We start from the raw sequence: 19,148 nt of genomic DNA on the forward strand, positions 1-19,148 counted from the left end.
ATGGATGTTTCCAGGATTGGGGAAATAAAAATCTTGTTCAGCTTAGAACATTGGAGTATACCTTAATAAATGTAAAATTCTGTGCATTCATTAAAGTCCCTTCTTGCATATTTAAAGAGAAATGAAGAATTTTCATTGTTAATTTTACAGCAGCTTCTATGATACAAGTCAGATAAGTTATATCTACAACAGCGTGAAAGCACTCAGATGTTTGCTTGCTTTCTTTTGATCAAAGAGGAGTTTTCTTTTAGAATAGAAAGAAAGTTTATCTTGAGAATAGTAAATTGTTCAGAGTATTGGGAAATGACTTTCTTTTAATGCGTAGTCTGAACGTGCTTATTTTATATAGGAATATTTACTGTAATGTATTATACCAAATAGCTCTATCATACTTACTCATCTATTTAATTATGCACATAAATATAGAAGAAAGGATCTCCCTGGTCCCTTCCAGCTCAAAAGTTCTATAAGTCTTTGATGGTCTTGGATTTTGGCTGAATATAATTTTATTTCCTCTTTTATTTCTTTATTTCTACTTTTACCTAGACTTACTTAATCAATCTACCACAGCAGGCATGCTTTGGACGAGATATATATATATATATATATATATATATATATATATATATATGTATTTTTATGTAAGGCTCAATATTTTTATATATATTACCTTATTCAATAAAACGTTGACATTAGTTCATACAATCTATTTCATCATTTCAGATTTTCATTTTAGTTAGTATTCTTCCTACTCCTAATTCCTTAATCCTCTCTTAGCTCCCTAATTACGAAGTTAGATAGTTTATAAGCAGGCCTGAGTTTCCAAATCAATGTTTGTCATATTTTAATCTTAATGTAAACATTATCTCCGACATGTTTCTGACAAGTTATGTTATACAAATATGATATGTGGCTGGACAACCATGTGTTATTAGACCCAACTTTATACCTTCTGCTGAAGAATTTTCTTTAGAAAGCATTTATATCCCAAGGCCATCCCATAATGTGGAAAAAAATGTAAAATCATCTTCACAGCTTAGGACAACTTCATGAAGGAGCCTGGTGTCATTATGAGATGTGTGATCTTGGAAAAATTGCTTAACTTTGTTAATCTACAGCTGTACCACTCATAGAGTAGAGATGACTATACCTACTTTGCAAAACCATTGAAAGGATTTTTAGACACTCTATGCCAGATGTTTGGCATTTAGTTATTGCTCAACAAATTAAAATACTACTTATTCTCTAAAGTCCTCGAGATGTCATATACTCAGTACCTGTCGGCAGGCATATGTCTGAGGCAAGAGGAGGTAGCCAAGAAGCTTTTGTAATACCTCAGCTCTCTTTCTTCATTAATCTAAAGTCTTTTGCTGGTGTATGATTTCGCTTATCTCTGGGGTGCTGCAGTTTTTCTCTGTAAGGAATGATGTTTAACATCAGTTAGATTAATGCCTTACGGTACCTTAAGCTAATCCATTCCTTCTCTTTTGTGCTTTCTCTTTACTAACAATATTAGACAGTTTTCCACTTGACAACAATTTATGCATCTCAGTGTTTCAGATTTCCTGCTGCTCCTGAAGAACATGTACATAATTTACTCCCATAGTAGCAAACACACGTGGACAGAAGGAGTATTCTTGCCAATGGAGATGGGCTAAAACTAAAGAAAGAAACTTTTTTTTCTTTCTCTAAACACATTGAAGTGCTACAATTGTATGATCTCCACCAAGGAATTACAGAGGAAATAAACATTACTCCTATGAGGTAGTTGAAATTTCTGTACTAGTGTAAGAAGTTTCAATTCATTTGCAATAGCCTAGATACAGTGCTTTCTTAGGATATTTTTAATATCTAGACTTGTCAGCATCAGAAATGTGATTATGACATGTTTAGTTTAACACTTCCTTCTAATTTCTGCTTGGGTAAACAATTCACTTGAATGAAGTTAATAAATAATGCAGTTGTTTGACATTCAATTAGCCATATAATTTTTTTCATTTTGTTTTTCTTACTTCTCACCTGTTATTTGAAGTGTGTGTCATCATTGACTCTCATTATTTATTCCCACATGCAGTGTAGTCACAATACCATGATTTACTTGATTTCTAAAGTTCTCCCATTGCAAAATAATATAAATCATTTTTTTAAAAATAAAGGATCTAATTGTGTACAACTGCAAAAAGGACTTATGTTGTTACTTTTAATTCTATAGATGAATTTTCAATTTTAGCGAATTTGATTTATTATCCCTTTCTTAGAATTGTTTTGATTAAATATTAAATTGAGACATAAAAAGCTTATAAAATATGTATAAGGCATAGAAAATAGATACAAATTAGGAGATAGAATGTAGCTATTAGCCTTGAAGTCTCCTGAAAATACCTTCCATTTTGCTTCCCTGCATTCAATAGACAAACCTACATCAAACTTTGTATTTATTAACTTTCTCTACTTGATAATTATAACACGAATCTTTCATTTCTCCAATATATTTGCTTATGTTGATTTTGAACTTTACATTAATGGAGTCATAGTATATATGTTCCTTTACAATTGGCTTTTCTTCCCTCAATAATATTTTCCTAAGAGCTGTCTGTTCTGTGGCATTCCCCCATGCAGAGGCAATTCTAGCAGACAATAGCCACTGAGTTCAATTGTGACAATAAGTTTACTAAATGGATATACCACAACTTATGTATCCATTCTGTGGTGATGGTCATTTAACATGTTTTCCATTTTTCTTTTGAGTTCTTTTGGTTTTGCTATCACAACCAATACTGTTATGAACATTGCTCTATATGATATGACATATACAGGCTGTACGTTCCATCTGTATCTCTTACTGTAGTAGTTCTATTCGTTATTTCTCTATTGTTTCTATTATTTCTCTCTTCATTATCTCTCTATTCATTATTTCTCCAACCGAGTAGTGGAAGGAAAGTACCTAAATCATAGGGATGCTAGAGGGAATGAGATAATAAAAAAGCATTTAATAGGTTATTGAATGCTGTGTAAGTATGTATGATCCTGATGTTTTCTGAACCACATGTACAAGAGGATATATATCTTAGAGTGGAATTTCTGGGTTATAATATATAATGCACCTTAAATTACACCATGGTCAATTGTGAGTAGTCTTCTATTCTCTACTGTCCCTTCTTCCATAGTGATGCCATTTTAGATGGGAACATGATGGTCTACCTGAAGGCTGAATTTCATGGACTCTTTGCGACTATGTAAGAGCTATGTCATTAAGTTCTTGCCTGTGGAATGTCACAAGAAATGGATTCCCTCCTTCTTCTTGTCCTTGAAAAGATTCATAAACGCTCTTTTTGTACCTTTCCCTTTTTCATTTGTGAAGGAATATTAAAATTAGAGCAAATGCCTTGGAGCTGGAGATGAAAGCCACACATTGAAGGTGTCAGAACTACTTTACTAGTTCTGTTCTAATACCTGAGAGAAATACACTTTTCTCTTTTCTCAGGCACTAATTTGGGGGCATCTTTTTTTTTTCAGCAGCTATGCCTGTAGCCTAATGAATCAATATGAAGTTGACAAAAGGAGAAAATAATCAAGCTTTTTTTCAGATGTCTACTTAGGGTTTGTTGGCAGTCAGGAGCAACATTATAGCTGTGTGGGGTAGTGGGGAAGGAAATCCTTCTAAGCCATAAGTAAATTTTGATTAGAAGGAGAGATAATCAGAGGTAAAACTCTGAACCAATTAATGACCACTAGTTAACAATTTGGTCAAATTTTCCTACAAGTAAAGGAAAGGTATTAGAGAATTGGAGGTGGTTGGAGGTGAGAAGTATACGCTTGGATCTCTTGGAATTCACTCAAATTGTGACAATAGCTGTGACCCACAAAATGTTCACCAAAGAGCTTTCACCGCAGAAGATGGTGTCAGTGATCCGGTGGACAAAGTCACTCATTATGCAACTGTCAGGCAACTTGTGCCAATCACCCTAGTGCATGCACAATAGTCTCTTAGGCTAAGTGGCTATGGCATCAGGATGCAGGTGATATATGAATTAAGCAACTTGGGTTTTCCTTCTTTGATGCTGATCTGGCTACTGCTATTGCAAAGACTTCCAAATCAACAAAGACAAGATAGCCCCCATTATAGCATTAGATCTGGGGAGGACCAGCCAAATGCTTGCTGGTGAAAGATTGATTTCACTGTTCCCTTTCTGTAAGGGAGGAGGCAATGATATATCCCCCTCGGAATAGACACTAACTGTAGCTATGGACTTTTTTCCCTGTCCTACTTCTGACAGAATCACCATGGTTCAACTTCCTGAATTCTGTATTTACTGAAACAGATTCCCTCCAAAGGTTCCTCTCACAGTAGAACTATCTTACAAAGAAAGTGGTGAGGCAGTGGGATTCGGTGTTCTTGTGCCCTGCCACCCGTAGTAGCTGAACTGATACAAAAGTGGGAGTCCTTCTAAAACCTCATTTATAGTGCCAGGTGAGAATGATCACATTTTCTTATAAGCGTATACTGAGTTTTATCAAATACTTTGAATTTCATCTAATTTTATCTATCTTTTTTCGGTATCTATTGAGAAGGTCATATAATTTTTTTTCTTTCATCTTTTAATGAAGTGCATTACTACTATTGATTTTTCTCAAGTGAAACCAACTTTTTTCCTTTCTGAACCCAACTTCATTATACATTACTTCATTATTTTATGTATTCATTATATTATCTTCATTATACATTACTCATTTCAATTTGCTAAGTATTTCCTTTTGAATTAGGGGGATTTGAGGGGAATAGGACCAGAAGGTACAATCTCCAAATGCTTCAGGCAAAACACACCAAAATGAAAGATGAATTGGAGAGACACAAAAGAGGTAGGAACTTAAATACTGGTGAGAAGTTGGAGGTGGGAGATAAGTAACAGTGAAGGCTAAGTGTAGGATGACTTAGGTAATTGGGTAAATGTTGCCAGCAGCAACAAGCTCAAGAGGAATAAATTTTGGTGGAGAGAAAACGAATTCTGTTATGTACACACTGATTTGGTGTATCTGTAGGATATCCAGATAGAGAATTCAATTAAACAAGTGGATAAACTGGTGGGGTTAAGAGAGAGGTTGTGGCTGATAGGTAGATGTGGGAACCAATAGACTACATATGGAAATAAAAACTCTGATAATGGATAAGGTAATAAGAGAGAATAGGGGTTGGGGCTTCTGGGTGCCTCAGTTGGTTAAGGATCTGACTTTGGCTCAGGTCATGATCTCATGGTTTGTGAGTCCTGTGTCAGGCTCTCTCTCAAAAAATAAAATAAAATAAAATAAAATAAAATAAAATAAAATAAAATAAAATAAAATAAAAAATAGAAGAAGGAGAAGGAGGAGAAGGAGAAGGAGGAGAAGGAGAAGGAGGAAGAGGAGGAGGAGGAGAAGAAGAAGAAAAGAATAGGGGTGTCTAGGTAGCTCAGTCAATTAGGTGTCTGACTCCTGATTTTGGCGCAGGTCATGATCTCTCTGGTTCATGAGATTGAGCCCAGGATCAGGCTCTGAGCCTGCCTGGGATTCTCTCTCTCTCCCTCTCTCTCTGCCTCTCCCCTGCTCGCTCTGTCTCTCTCTCTCTCTCTCTCTCTCTCTCTCTCTCTCAAAAATTAAATAAATAAACTTTAAAAAATAAAAATAAATTAAAAAGAGAGAACATAACATTGGAAAATAAAATGGCAAAACACTCACAAGTTCAGGAAAAACAAGGGAAATAAATACTTTGAGATAAGTATCTACTTTTGCCACACAGAAAAAGAGTGGGTTTATTCTCGTGCAGCTTGTGTCTTGTTTTAGAATGATAGAGTCTTTGTGCTGAGTGAAATAAGTCAGTCAGAGAAGGATAGATATCATAAGTTTTCACTCATATGTGGATCTTGAGAAACTTAACAGAAGACCATAGGGGAAGGGAAGGGGAAAAAAAGAAATAGTTACAAACTGAGAAGGAGGGAAGCAAAGCACAAGAGACTCTTAAAAACAGAGAACAAACTGAGGGTGGACGGGTGGCGGGGGTGCGGAGAGGGAAAATGGGTGATGGGCATTGAGGAGGGCACTTGTGATGGGCATTGGGTGTTACAATAAATTATATTTAAAAATATAAAATAAAATTACTTTTTAAATTTCAAAACAGAGTATTTACATCATTTATGTACTGAAGAAAAATACTTGGGGGAGAAAGAAGATTTGAAAGCATGGGAGCAAGAATATAGTTTCAAAAGCAAGTCTGAGGAGAAGATTGTAAAATAGATCTAGATAAATATAGGAAACAGCTTGAACAAAGAGAGAAAACTTTGTTTATACTTCTGATAAGGAGGAAATGATGCTATAAATATAAGTAAGTTGATTGAGAGAGAAGTGAGAATCTGATATTTTCAGTTTTCTCTCTGAGGTAAAATGTGAGGTGACTTACTGAGATAGAACAAGATGTGATGTGATAGTGATACCAGAAATCTTTAGATTTTAACATTGTGCTTAACTGTGTGAATATTTTTCAGCAACTCATCAGCTAAAGTGTAGAGGGTTGTCATATAGCTTCTATTTTCTTAACACGACCTGCTTTTTAGATAAGTAGCACATGGAATAAATGACTTATCAACACGTTAAATTGCCAGAGTTGCTGTGTGTGGGCAAAAGTGTGTGTGGGCAAAATTTGTGGTTTGAATTTCTTCTAATTTGAAAACTACAACCTGAGGACTTAAAGGGGTTAAATAAACAAGATTTTCTGACGTAAGCATTGGGTTTATTTTCAGTTAGAATCAAGTAAGGAGTGGATTGCGGTGGGAAAAGTTGTGTTGGGCAGCCTCTGCTCCACTTGACCAGAGGACAGATGTACATAGGAAGTTCATCACAGTTGTCACATGATTGAATTACTCAGTAAATGCTAACACTCAGCTATTGCACAGGGTCATAATAGTTTTAAGAGTAGAAGCTCCCAAAGAATTTTCACCAGAGAAACGATTTCCTAATTGGAAGAAATTCAAAGGCTTTTTCAGACATAGATGATAGTATGATGATTGGTACTAAAGAAGGCTAAGCACATTCAATTTTTAAAAGATAATTACAATTAAAAAAAACTCTTTGTGCATTTCAAAAGTGAGTTGTGTTACACGATAAGAGCTCAAGAAATATAGATATAAATCCAGACAATTGACCACATTCATTTGCATAGGGCCAGTGAGAGAGAGAATTTAAATTTCACAAACTCCTGACTAGAGGAATAATACCTAATATTATCCTGAAGTGCCTAAATAACTAAATTTCTGTTGGCATACAGAGTGTAGAATAAAATGTCAAAGTTTGATTTTCATAAAAGAAACAGAGAGAGAATTGGAAGTTGACAGGAGTTTTGGAAAAACAGGAAGGCAATGAAGTGAAGGATAGAGAAATGGAGAAAGGAATGAGATGATCCTTTATGTTACACATCAGTCTGGCCTAATGGAAGGAATGTTTAACTTGGAATTAAAAAGGCTTAATTTACATCCTATTTCTAACTGTGACCTTAAACATTTTGCCATTTTAAACTTGCATTGTATCATTTGTATATTAGAGGAAATGATATTTGTTGTGTTTCCTCAAAGGACAGGTGCTAGCATCATGGATCAGTAACGAATCATTGACAGACTTTTCTCATCGCTATGTGTGGTCTCTAGGACTTTCCAAGAATTTCTGGTCGAACCGAGCAACTTACTTTATCTGCACATCTGTAGAATGTAAAGGACCTTTGATCTACCTGCACCAGAAGGGCAATCTAATCAATCTGCGTAAGATTTCTTCAGAAAAAAAACCTTTTTTTTGAGAGAGAAAGAGACAGAGAGTGTGAGCAGGAGGGGCAGAGAGAGATGGAGGGAGAAAGAGAATCCAAAGTAGGCTCTGTTCATTGACCACAGGACTGGAACCCATGACACTATGAGTTCATGGCCTGAACTGAAATCAAGAGCCAGACACTTAACCAACTGACCCACCCAGGTGCCCTTTTCTTCAGATAGTTCTGATTGATAGAAACAATCTGAAATCCTTGATCAGAAAGAACAGTCCTATTCTCCCATGGCTGTTCTATACTATAGTTAGATGCTTCCTGACACTAAGTTTCTATTTATGAAGCTGGGTTTCAGTCACAATCAATCAATCAATCATTTGAGTTTCTTTCTCATGCTCCTGGAAGCTCTGCTTTCTTTGAGCACATGGCCAGTGTTTGGGCTTTCATTTTGTCTACACATTTAGTTGTGAACACTGCTTCATATTTGTTAGGCTTTGTAACAGCTTTTGTTAGGACAACTGTGCTCAGGACCCTACCATCCTAAAATCTCTCTCTTGACCGTCTTGCCCCGTCAAGATGCTTTCCTAATTTCTTTTATTTTGTAGAACATTCAGTAAATTCAAACCCTGATCTAGACACGCTTTCCTAGAAGAAAGATGACTCTGGTATCAAAAAGTCTAATAGATAATTATAGTCTAAAAATATCAATCCTTACATAAATAGCTCACTACATATACACTTAACAGTATACTGTAAAATTTGAGGAAATAATTGAAGTCTCCTGACAATCTATTAATAAATATTGTATATATTCCTAAATCAAAGATCAAAGCTCACATTTGACATTTTCATTTCAGTTCTCTGTTCTTAGTCACCACATATGCACACACATATATATGCTTATATGTGCATATATTATATACAGATGTTTGTGTATATACACATACATGCACAAATACACACACACACATATACATTGCTATAGCTGACCATATATTATTTCTGAATTTGTTCTAAATAGTGTAAACAAAGTTTGAGTGTTCTTTTAAATGTATTGCTACACTTGATAGTAATTTTAAGAGTCAGCTCATAGAACATTTTGTAACTCAAAGAATATTTACCTGATTATACTGGAAGGATCTGTTTTTAGCAGACATTACTTTTTTGCAGCCAGCCTTCCACAGTATCAGCGGCCCTGTCAGCTTCTGTGATCATTCCAAGCTTCTCTGCATGGCCAAGTAGCTAGGTAGGTCATTTGTCACAGAACATAAAGGAAACAATTCACCACTTTTGAAGTGGGAAACCCAAACGTACCAGCCTGTCAGTAATTCTCGCTATAATTCCATCTTTGCATAATCAGGGAGATTAGCTGCCAGCAGTCTGCTCATGTGCAAAAGTACGGCAGCATCTTGGAGTTAGTTTTCCATGTACGTCCATAAATTTTTATGAGGGGTGTATGTTCTGATCAGCAAAACGCATTTAAAGAAAAAATCAGGTATTCTTTTAAAAAAATAAATGAATTTTACTTTTTAATGATAACAGTGATAGCAACAGACTATTTTGAAGGACATCATTCTAGTGAAGGATTTTGTCCCAATTTGAGGCCACGTTCTGGATTTTGAAAGAGCTAGTAGTGGCTGGGACCAATGCAGATAAACTACCAAGTCCATTTCACCTCCTAGTCTGCCAAAGTACGTAGCGAGAAAGTACAGAAAGTACATAGCGACAGGAGTTACTTGGTGCTTAATTTACTTGATATGAACAAGTTTCCCTTTTGAAATGACTTCAATATGTATCAAACCACATTAAACATGCCTACTTTAAGACAGAATTTTTTTTCTGTCCTGCGTTTTAATTGGAAGGTATGTAATCAAACAAAGAAAGGTCCTTGAAGAAATCTGAAGTAAATAACAGTGTGATACCATCAATTTCTTAGAAATAATGTACAACCTGTGATTACTTTTTTAATCTCAGCAGTGCCAAATTCCATACATAATAACCTCTCAGCCATAGTGCAGTTCATAGAAATCAATCAAATCAATCAAATGAAAAGTAGATTCAACACACAAATCTGAATGGAATTGCTTAAAATAAAAGCATCAAGCTTTTAAAAAATGCATTTTCAAATAATCCGCATTCCTACTTTTGCTACTTGTAGTGGAGACAATTTTAACAAAGAAATTCTCCATGAATTCAAGTTCCCCAATGTATTTTTAAATCAAAAATGAAAATGTTTGTGGAATACAACAAAAAAATCATTTTAAAATAAATATGAAGAGAATGAGAGTCCCCACTTACTTTTCTGCCTCCTCAAATAACCTTGTCCCTATTTGGAAAGGTCCTTTGGTTTTGGTTTTGTTTACCATTCCTGGCCTTAAAGTCTGTGCAGACAAATGAAGTCAAATTTACTTTTTATTTTTTTAAATTTTTTCCTTGGAGCATTATTGGCCACACAATGTTACATTAGTTTTAGGTATACAGCATAGCAATTCAGCATCTCTGTACCTTATGCTGTTCTCACCACAAGCGTCGCTACAATCTGTTACTTTACAACACTATTCTAATATTACTATTACAATATCATGGACTATATTCTCTATGCTGTGCTTTTTATTTCCATGATTTACACAGCGTTGCTTTTGTGTTTACATTTTTAAGGGTTCCAGCCATAATTGGTCATACTGGTGGGATCTTTGTGAAACTCAACAAAGAATCAACATTCCAGAGACATTTCCAAGAGCACATTTGATAAGAACCTGTAATGAAAAGTCTGCCACTTGCTCTACCTATGTGGTAACCTCATTCTCCTTCCCTTCCGCTCTGACCTGCCTTGTCAGTATCCTATTCCTACCTACCAAGTGCAGGAAACTTGCCTTTGCCGCTGTCAACAATGGTCTGAAGCAAGAACAAGTCAATATCTTTGTCATGGGTGCCATCTTCTACTGTTCCCAAAGTCACAGACACTCCATAATCAGAGCTGTGCTGGATGCTGTGTCTGGGATGGAAGAATAGCTCTTACATTGGGTCACCTGCTTGTCCCTAGAGTTTCACAATCTTTTTATAGAAAAGAGTTCACTTAGCCTCTCTATATGCTCCACAACGTGACAGTGCCTTATGAAAACAAAATATTGTCACAATTTGGTACTGACCCCTCTAATCAGATGATGATTAAATCCAGAACAAGGAACTCAAATCCAGTTCCAAGTGCAAGCTGAGTAGAATATGGATGTCCAGCCCCCTCTTCTACCACTTTCTCATCTTCTCCAGTGGTCCTTATAAAAACAAGTGTTCACGCGTAGTGATATACACAAATAGATAATATGAAGGAGGAGTGTCCACATGCACAGTATGTAGCACCATACTCCGGCTATAGCTAGAGAAAATAGCATGTTATGCATATAAAAAGAAACTTCTTTGTATACTTAACTGAAAACCTTAATAGCCTAACAAAGCAGGTGACTGTCTTTCAGAAAGAGTAGTCCTTGATCAAGCATGTGGTCAGTATATCATATAAATAACTATACTACCATATTATATTGCTATGAAGTAGTAAATAATTACCTATAATTCTCCTTACTTATTTATTAGACTGAGGAATCAAGGATTTCTCATGACTGTCTCACCAGGAGTAGGAATGATTTCTGCAGAGGACCCAGATAGTTTTTTTGTACCATTCTATTTTATCACAGATCTAGTTGCTATCCTTTGTAATTGTAGGTTTTTAAAGTTAATGAGAGTTTATAATGTCTGAAACTGCTTCTTATGGCAGAGGGTTTGGGAAAGACCATCAACTCTCTCTTATATGAGATGAAAAAAACAAGTCAGCTGAGAAAGTACTGGCACAACTAACCAAAACATAGCTGTGGAAACCAGAACATGGAACTCAGGATCAGAAGAGAAGACAAAAGCTGGAAGCAATGGAGAACATTTCTAGGCCAAGACAGAAAATTAAACTCATTGTCTATTTCCTAGCTGTATTTTTAAACTTTTTTAACATTTATTTATTTTGGAGAGACAGAGAGACAGAGCACTAGCAGGGGAGGGTCAGAGAGAGAGGGAGACACAGAATCTGAAGCAGGCTCCAGCCTCTGACGTCAGCACAGAGCCTGATGTGGGCTCCGACCCACAAAGCATGAGCATGACCTCAGCTGAAGTTGGACCTTAACCAACGGAGCCACCCAGGCGCCCCACCTAGCTGTATGTAGAGCAGCAGAGAAAGAGCAGACCTCCTCGTTTCAACCTTAGAGTGGAATCAGGCCAAGCTTTCTTATCTCTACTGGTCAGTAGTATTGATGCATGATATCATTTTCCTATGGTGAAAAGGGGCTTCCTATGATCATTCTTTTATCTTGTGTATTTAACTAAGTTGTTGAAAAATGAATCTAGTATTTCCTCAAAGACATTTGGAAGTCCATAGTTTCAGTTGACTTGACACAGCAGGTCATTGGGATGTGGGACTGACGTTGTAAGCATGTGTATATGAAAACAAATTTAAACTTTTGTGATATTGCTGAGGTCTTGTGTGGGTATTAAGGAACCACAGGGTGGTTTATCCATTCAAAAACTAGGGTTATGGCCTAGAAAATCCTAACCCTTTTTCTTTAAAACATGTACACAACTGCAGGCATCATCTGACTATTAGCTCAATTTGTTCCCTTCAACTTTTACTTTGACCTTTGTCTTTGCTTCTTGCTTGATCCTATGAGTATTCTTTCAGTAAGACTATAAAACCTGGACCCAAATGTGGATTACACTAAATGAAGTTTAAATTCTACAATCTGGCTAGTATACTATAAAAGAAGGCATCCACATTTTTAGGGGAGATTGGATTGATACAGGGAATTTATCATGTAAAGCCTGGTCCACCAATTCCAAACTCTGCCCGCAGGATGATCTGAAGGACACTGCTCCTACTAAAGGGAGTGAGAAGTATGTTTGTGAGGGGAGCTCTAGTTTTTATGAAGAACTTTGGGATGGATATTTTTTGTAAGCCACCCTTGAAGATGGAATTTCTGCCATTGTATTAGGCAGAGTCATAATAAACTGTGGAGTATACCTGTCTTATAAAACCATGATGTTCAATGGTATGCACAGCAGTACTCCATTAACAAGTGACCTGGTCTATAAAATTTTAGGTCCAAGTGTATCCTGAAGGCATAAAAAAGTCCCATGAATATTTTGGGTTAGATGTCTATGTCTCGTACCCCTGCTGTTTCTCCTCCTCCCTTTCAGTCTGCTTCTTTGACCTCATAGGGAGTTCCCTATGAAAATTTGACTAAGGCAAAAGAATGAATCTGGTTGATAGGTGGTTCTATATGATATGGTAAAACTACATAAAATAGATGAATACAAAAATACAGCCCCATTCCAGGGTGTCCTTGAAGGATCATTGTGAAGGAAAATTCTTTTAGTGGGCAGACCATTGAGCAATGCATTTGGCTGTTCATTTTGTCTGAAATGTGAGATGTTCAGACTCAGGGATCTACAGTGATTTATAGGCAGTGAATAATGGTTTTGCTAAATGACCACAGTCTTTCAAATAACTGGTCTGGAAAATTGGTACAATAAGTTCTGGAGTAAAGGTATGTGGGAAAATCTTTACAAAGGGGCAGAGAATATGGGGCGCCTGGGTGGCTCAGTCAGTTAAGCCTCCAACTCTTGATTTTGGCCCAGGTCATGATCTCACAGTTCTTGGGATCGAGCCGAGCCCTGCTTGGGATTCTCTCTTCCTCTCTCTTTGCCCATGCCCCACTTGCTCTCTCTCTCTCTCCCAAAATAAATAAATATACTTTGAAAACCAAAAAACAAACAGCTACAAAAAAATGGGCAGAGAATATAAAAATACTGGTGACCCATGTAAATGTTCACCAAAAGGTAATCTATGATTAAAGGTATTTTAATAGTTTTGTGGAGAAGATAACCATTTTTGTCAGTATTAGTCAGATTGTTCCATCACAGTCACAAGTGGCTGTGTTGGCAGGGGTATTATTTATGGGATCAGTAATGTGATCTTACACTCCTAACGACCAGTCTGGCAGCAACCATCAATGAGTGACCAATATACTCTGGAAAAACAGGATTCTTTGAGCATTAATCTACACCTTGTGGCAAGTCGATTGCATTGGAACACACTTCTCATGGAAGGGAGAGTGCGTTAGTATCACTGGATAAGCACTTATTCTAGATACAGATTTTTATTCTCTGTTCACAATGTTTTTGGCAGAACCCCATTCATGTATTTATAGAATGCCTTAATAACCATGGTATTCCACTGAACACTGCTTTTGACCAAACAACTAATTTTAAAGCAAGTGAAGTGTGACAGTTGGATCACACTCATGGAACTCACTGATCTTACCATGTTCCCTATCATCCTGAAGCAGTTGTCCTGAGAGAATAGTGAAATGACATTTTGAAGACTCAAATACAACCACACTTGGAAGTATCTTGAGGGGTTGGGCAATTTCCTTAGGATGTAGTATCACTCAATCAGGGATTAACATGTGATGTTGTTTCATCCTCGTCAGTATTCACAGGTCTGAGAAACAAAGATGGAAACGGGAGTTATTTCTCTTTTATGCCTCAGTCATTCGCCGACAAAAATTTTGTTTACAATAATTGTGACTTTGGGTTTTTCTGATCTAGGCATTTTAGTTCACAAGAGAGGAACGCCTCTGCCAGGGCTCACATCAAGGGTTCCATTAAAATTTGAAGTTGAAGTTGCTGTTTAGCCAATTTGGGTTCCTTGTGTTAGTGAACTGATGGACAAACAAGAGGGCCATTGTACTGGCTGTGGGGAATAATTCTTTTATCCTGGAGATATTAGAGCTACTAGCAAATAAATGAGGTTAAGAAGGCAATGGAGAGGATTGCCTATGACAAATGATAAAAGGCAATGGGAAACCACAATTCTGTTCAGGGCAGGACTGATAATGGACCAAACCATTCAGGAAACAAAGTTTGGATCACTCTACCAGGCAAAAAATTAGGACCAACAAAGTGATTGCTGAGAGGAAACGCTATGTAGAATGGCTAGTCAGTCAATGAAGATAGTTATAAATAGCAGTTAGGAGCACATGAACAGTTACAGAACTGAGGATTATAATAGTTATTAATATTTCTTCCTATTCTGGTATAAATCTACTTGTAAACACATTAATTAATTAATTAATTAGCATTTTCCCCTCTCCCATTCCCCTGTAATCTGACATAAGATGTGTTATGTTATCTCCTATCTCAGTTTTTAAGTTATGAACTATCAAAGGGTCAATGTGGTTCATCTAGAAAAGAACATCACCCAAGGTGGGTAGAGAGAATGTGTCCTTTTTAAGAAAGAATTAGTATGTTTTTGACTGTACAAGGGAAACTTATATAATTTTAGGCAGAAGCACCACTTGGCTGTTATTTTTTCCTGAGAGACTAAGTATGGCTAAAAGAAGTATGTACAGATGCCAGCTTGACAAAGGGTCAACTTTTGTGGTGTTCTATTGTGCCAATGTAGCCAAGTTGGAGCTCACCTTCCCTTTGCAGATCCAGATTAGAGGCGGCCACAATCGAAGTTTGTGCAAGATTTGGAAGAAGAAGTGAATGAGAAGATTTTTTAGGCACTGAGTTTGGTATAAGGTGCCTAACACTGGCAAAGCACACATGTTGTTTCTGTTCTGTTAATTCTGAAACTGGCATAAGACAGTATCCAGGCCTGCAGCTCTACCAGCTTCCTAAATATCTCCTCTTTTAATTTCTCTATGCCATGGACCAGATGTACATATAGTTCTGTGGTGAATGATGAACAGTGCCAGCTTCTTCTGTAGGTCATTTACGTTATCAAGATTCTGAGATAGGGGAACTGAAGGACTCCAGAAAAATCTGCTTATTTGCTCCTTTTCCTGTTTCTATTCTTGCTAGGACCTGTACCCCACTTTACATATGTCTCATAGAGCAAATAGGGTATGTCCTCCTTGTCAGAGACAGGAGTTAATGATATCTTTAGAGTCTTCCAGCACAATAGATAAGATCTAAGGAAGGACGAGGTGAGAATGACTGGACAAAGCCATCATATGCACATTCTAGACCACTGGCACTAGATATGTAGATGCCGAGACCCTCTCATTCCAAGGAACAATTTTCTTATGAAGGACACCTGGGCCCATATTTTTGTTCTGACTTGCTTCTAGATGCATAAGAGGACATGTATACCAGACCACAGTTCTTAATAAAAAGCCTGGACCCTGAGCAAAGATGAGACTCTCTCCTTTCCTTTCCGAGTCTCTCAGACACTCTCTCTGTACCTGTACTCTCTCTATATTTTCAATAAACTCTGCTCCCACTTCCTGGTAATTGTGTTTAATTTCTAACTTTGAGTAGCCAGGGACCCTCTTGGCTGGACCTGTGGGACTCCCTTCTAGGTCCTTGGACCTGGTTTGCCTGCACCATCTCAATGGGGTAAAACACAGAGGTAAGTTTTATTTTACCTTTGTGTATTCCAGTTAATTTTTATTCAGCTCCAAGTTACATTCAAGGCTGACCTGTCATGATGTCAGTCCCAATGCTAGACAAAAAAGCAACAGCTTTGTATAGACTCATTAACTCCCATAATTGTGTTAGGTCTAATCCCTGTAATAATTCCCTTTTGCTATAGCACCCATTTGGTGTGCTTCTCTGATCAAACCCTTATTCAGATTGGGGCCTTGTAATGTTTATGTTTATGTGTTTAATGCCTAACTATGCTTAGCATTAAGAAAATCCTTCATAGGGGCACCTGGGTGGCTCAGTCAGTTAAGCATCCGACTTCTACTGAGGTCATGATCTCACAGTTTGTGGGTTTGAGCCCCATGTCTGGCTCTGTGCTGACAGTGCAGAGCCTGGAGCCTGCTTCGGATTCTGTGTCTTCCTCTCTCTCTATTCATCTTCTGCTTGCTTTCTCTCTCTCAAAAATAAATAAAGATTCTTAAAAAAAATTAAAAAGAAAAGAAAATCATAAATCCTGGCTGACTGGTGATGATGATGGTACTTGATGACTCTCCCTACACTCATGTTTCTCAAGAACTTGGTTTACATTTCTGCTCTACTTTCCTTACTCATTTTTAGCCTCTAAGACCTCAGCAAGTGACCTTATCTCTAGATGGGACTGTCATACCCACTCCTGCCTCTAGAGGGAGGCATCAGAAAAAACTACAATAATGGAGAGATGGGTACACAATATATATGTAGTAGAGTAACTTGAAATCCCTCTGGAATTTTAAGGCTTACACACCTGATATTTGTTCACTCAGTTTCCAATTTTCAGGATCTTCCACATTTTTTAAACCTACTAGAGGAATTTTAACATGTTGCTTCCTTCTCAGAAACCCTTGTTTTTATAACCCTTGCCATACAATTATACCTCAGGTACATGTTTTTTTTTAAAGGTCCTTTTATTTAGCTTTGGTAATAGCAACAAATACGAAGACAATAGTCATAGTTCCCAAGAAAAAAGTCCACATGAGGAAGAAGCAGGGTTGGTCAAGAGGGTTCTAGGGCATAGATGTCTGCCACCTGGCCCTGGAATGGCCTGGAGTATGAGAGCCTGATAATGAAGGTTGTTGAGGGTGTGAACTCCAGGTTGTTTGGTTTGCCACTTGAAAAGCATGCTTCTGGGTCAGTTTGCTATCTCTAATCCTTCCAGCTTCAGCAAGGCCCCAGATGTCAAAGCATCAGAATACAGGAGGTGGGGGCGCGGCAGAAGACATGGTTAATACGTTATTGACAATATCATGGTTGATTAAAAAGTTGTTCTTACCAATGGTAGGAGGACAACCCTATTTTCAACCCAGAAATATCACAGTTTAAGAATCAGGCTGTTTTGTTATCAGTGACAAGAAAAAGTATTTCATATTGGCAATGTAAATTCAAGTTGTGAAAAAAACTGAGTACAGATAAGCACTTAGGTCTTTTCATTTTATTTCAAAAGAAGATCAGGAGCACCTGGGTGTCACAGTCAGTTAAGTGCCTGACTTTGGCTCAGGTCATTATCTTTCGATTCATGAGTTTGAGCCCCCTGTTGGGGCTCTGTGCTGACAGCCCAGAGCCTGGAGCCTGCTTCAGATTCTGTGTCTAGCTCTCTTTCCGCCCCTTCCCAACTCGCACTCTGTCTGTCTCTCAGAAATAAATAAACATTAAAAAAAAATTTTAAGGAAAAGAAGGCCATACTGAAGAGTTCAGAGTATTATCCTCATGTATTTTGGGTTGGGTAATTGTAGATAGGAAATGAGTGTCAGAAAAGGCCTTGGCAGTCTTTGTACTTTGAAATGCTTGTAGATTTCACTGTAATTTAACATCATGTAACCAGAGGAAAAAAACTCACAGTTTGGAAATTGCCAAAGTATTCATCAAGGAAACATTCTTGGGACCCAATTTTTCAGTAGGAGTAGGAAGTGGGTAAGCCATTCAGAAGCTCTGCACTACAGAAGCCCAGGCTATCCTCTAAGCCTGAAAGACAAGTCCTCTCCTAGCACCCACATATAGATGAATAATAGTCATTTTGTCATGGAATAATTCTCTGAAATATGGAAAAAAGGAAAAGGGATTTTAATGACTGGTTTTATCTCATTTAAGAGATGCCTCCTGGAGCTAGGCATATTGTGAATTTCCTTTGATAAGGAAGAGGAAGGTTTCACCCACTTTTAATCTCCTAAATAATCAGTATCCTAAAAGGAAGTAATCTTATTCGAAAAAAATCACATCATGTTAATTCTTCAGAAATTATTTTTCTGCAGATACTAGTATGAATCTGGGAGTTTCACTTTTTTCTTCAAAGATATCATGAAATATTGCATTGAAAACGTGAACTTTAAAGTCAAATAATATCACCTAAAAAATTTGTTCTTCCTACCATTTAAGAATGTTGCCACCTTGGTTGAATACATTACCTAGTCGCTCAGCCTCCACTAATATAAAAGTTTATAAAATACCTACTTATAATATAAATCCAATAGGTTATTACTATATGGATTATCTTACATAATATTTGATTTCTTTCACAGCTTGGCATGCTGTGATAACATTCCTCACAATGCCCGATTCTGATATAGTTTGAGGATGATTTTTTCTTTATTTTCAAAGGTACATCATTAATAAGTGATTTTGAAGACATAACTAAGTCAAAATGTACTATTCTATTTATATATTTTTTGGTTGCCCATAGATACATTAGATTGTGTACTTGATTCACTGATGATTCTACAAAGGCCTGGAACACCTTTGGCTAAGTTCTGTTTCTGGAAACAGATGGTTAGATTTGCTTGCCACTGTTTTAAAGGGCTGTCATCACTTTTAAGTGTCTCTGGGCTTTCTGGTGTTAATACTATTTGTCTATTACAGTTGTTTTTAGACT

At 37.0% G+C, this 19,148-nt stretch overlaps 1 long non-coding RNA gene across 1 annotated transcript; it reads right to left on the minus strand.

Moving 5' to 3' along the window:
• Positions 1-1,074: 1,074 nt before the first annotated feature.
• Positions 1,075-18,911, minus strand: LOC113600793 (uncharacterized). Its single transcript, XR_003421885.2, has 4 exons — positions 18,776-18,911; positions 14,136-14,315; positions 8,899-9,019; positions 1,075-1,414 (listed from the first exon to the last, which is right to left on the minus strand). It is a non-coding gene; the product is annotated as an uncharacterized LOC113600793 (long non-coding RNA).
• Between the last annotated feature and the right edge of the window lie 237 nt (positions 18,912-19,148).

This window comes from Acinonyx jubatus, chromosome A1 (genome assembly GCF_027475565.1).
Source record: "Acinonyx jubatus isolate Ajub_Pintada_27869175 chromosome A1, VMU_Ajub_asm_v1.0, whole genome shotgun sequence".
Classification (NCBI taxonomy): domain Eukaryota; kingdom Metazoa; phylum Chordata; class Mammalia; order Carnivora; family Felidae; genus Acinonyx; species Acinonyx jubatus.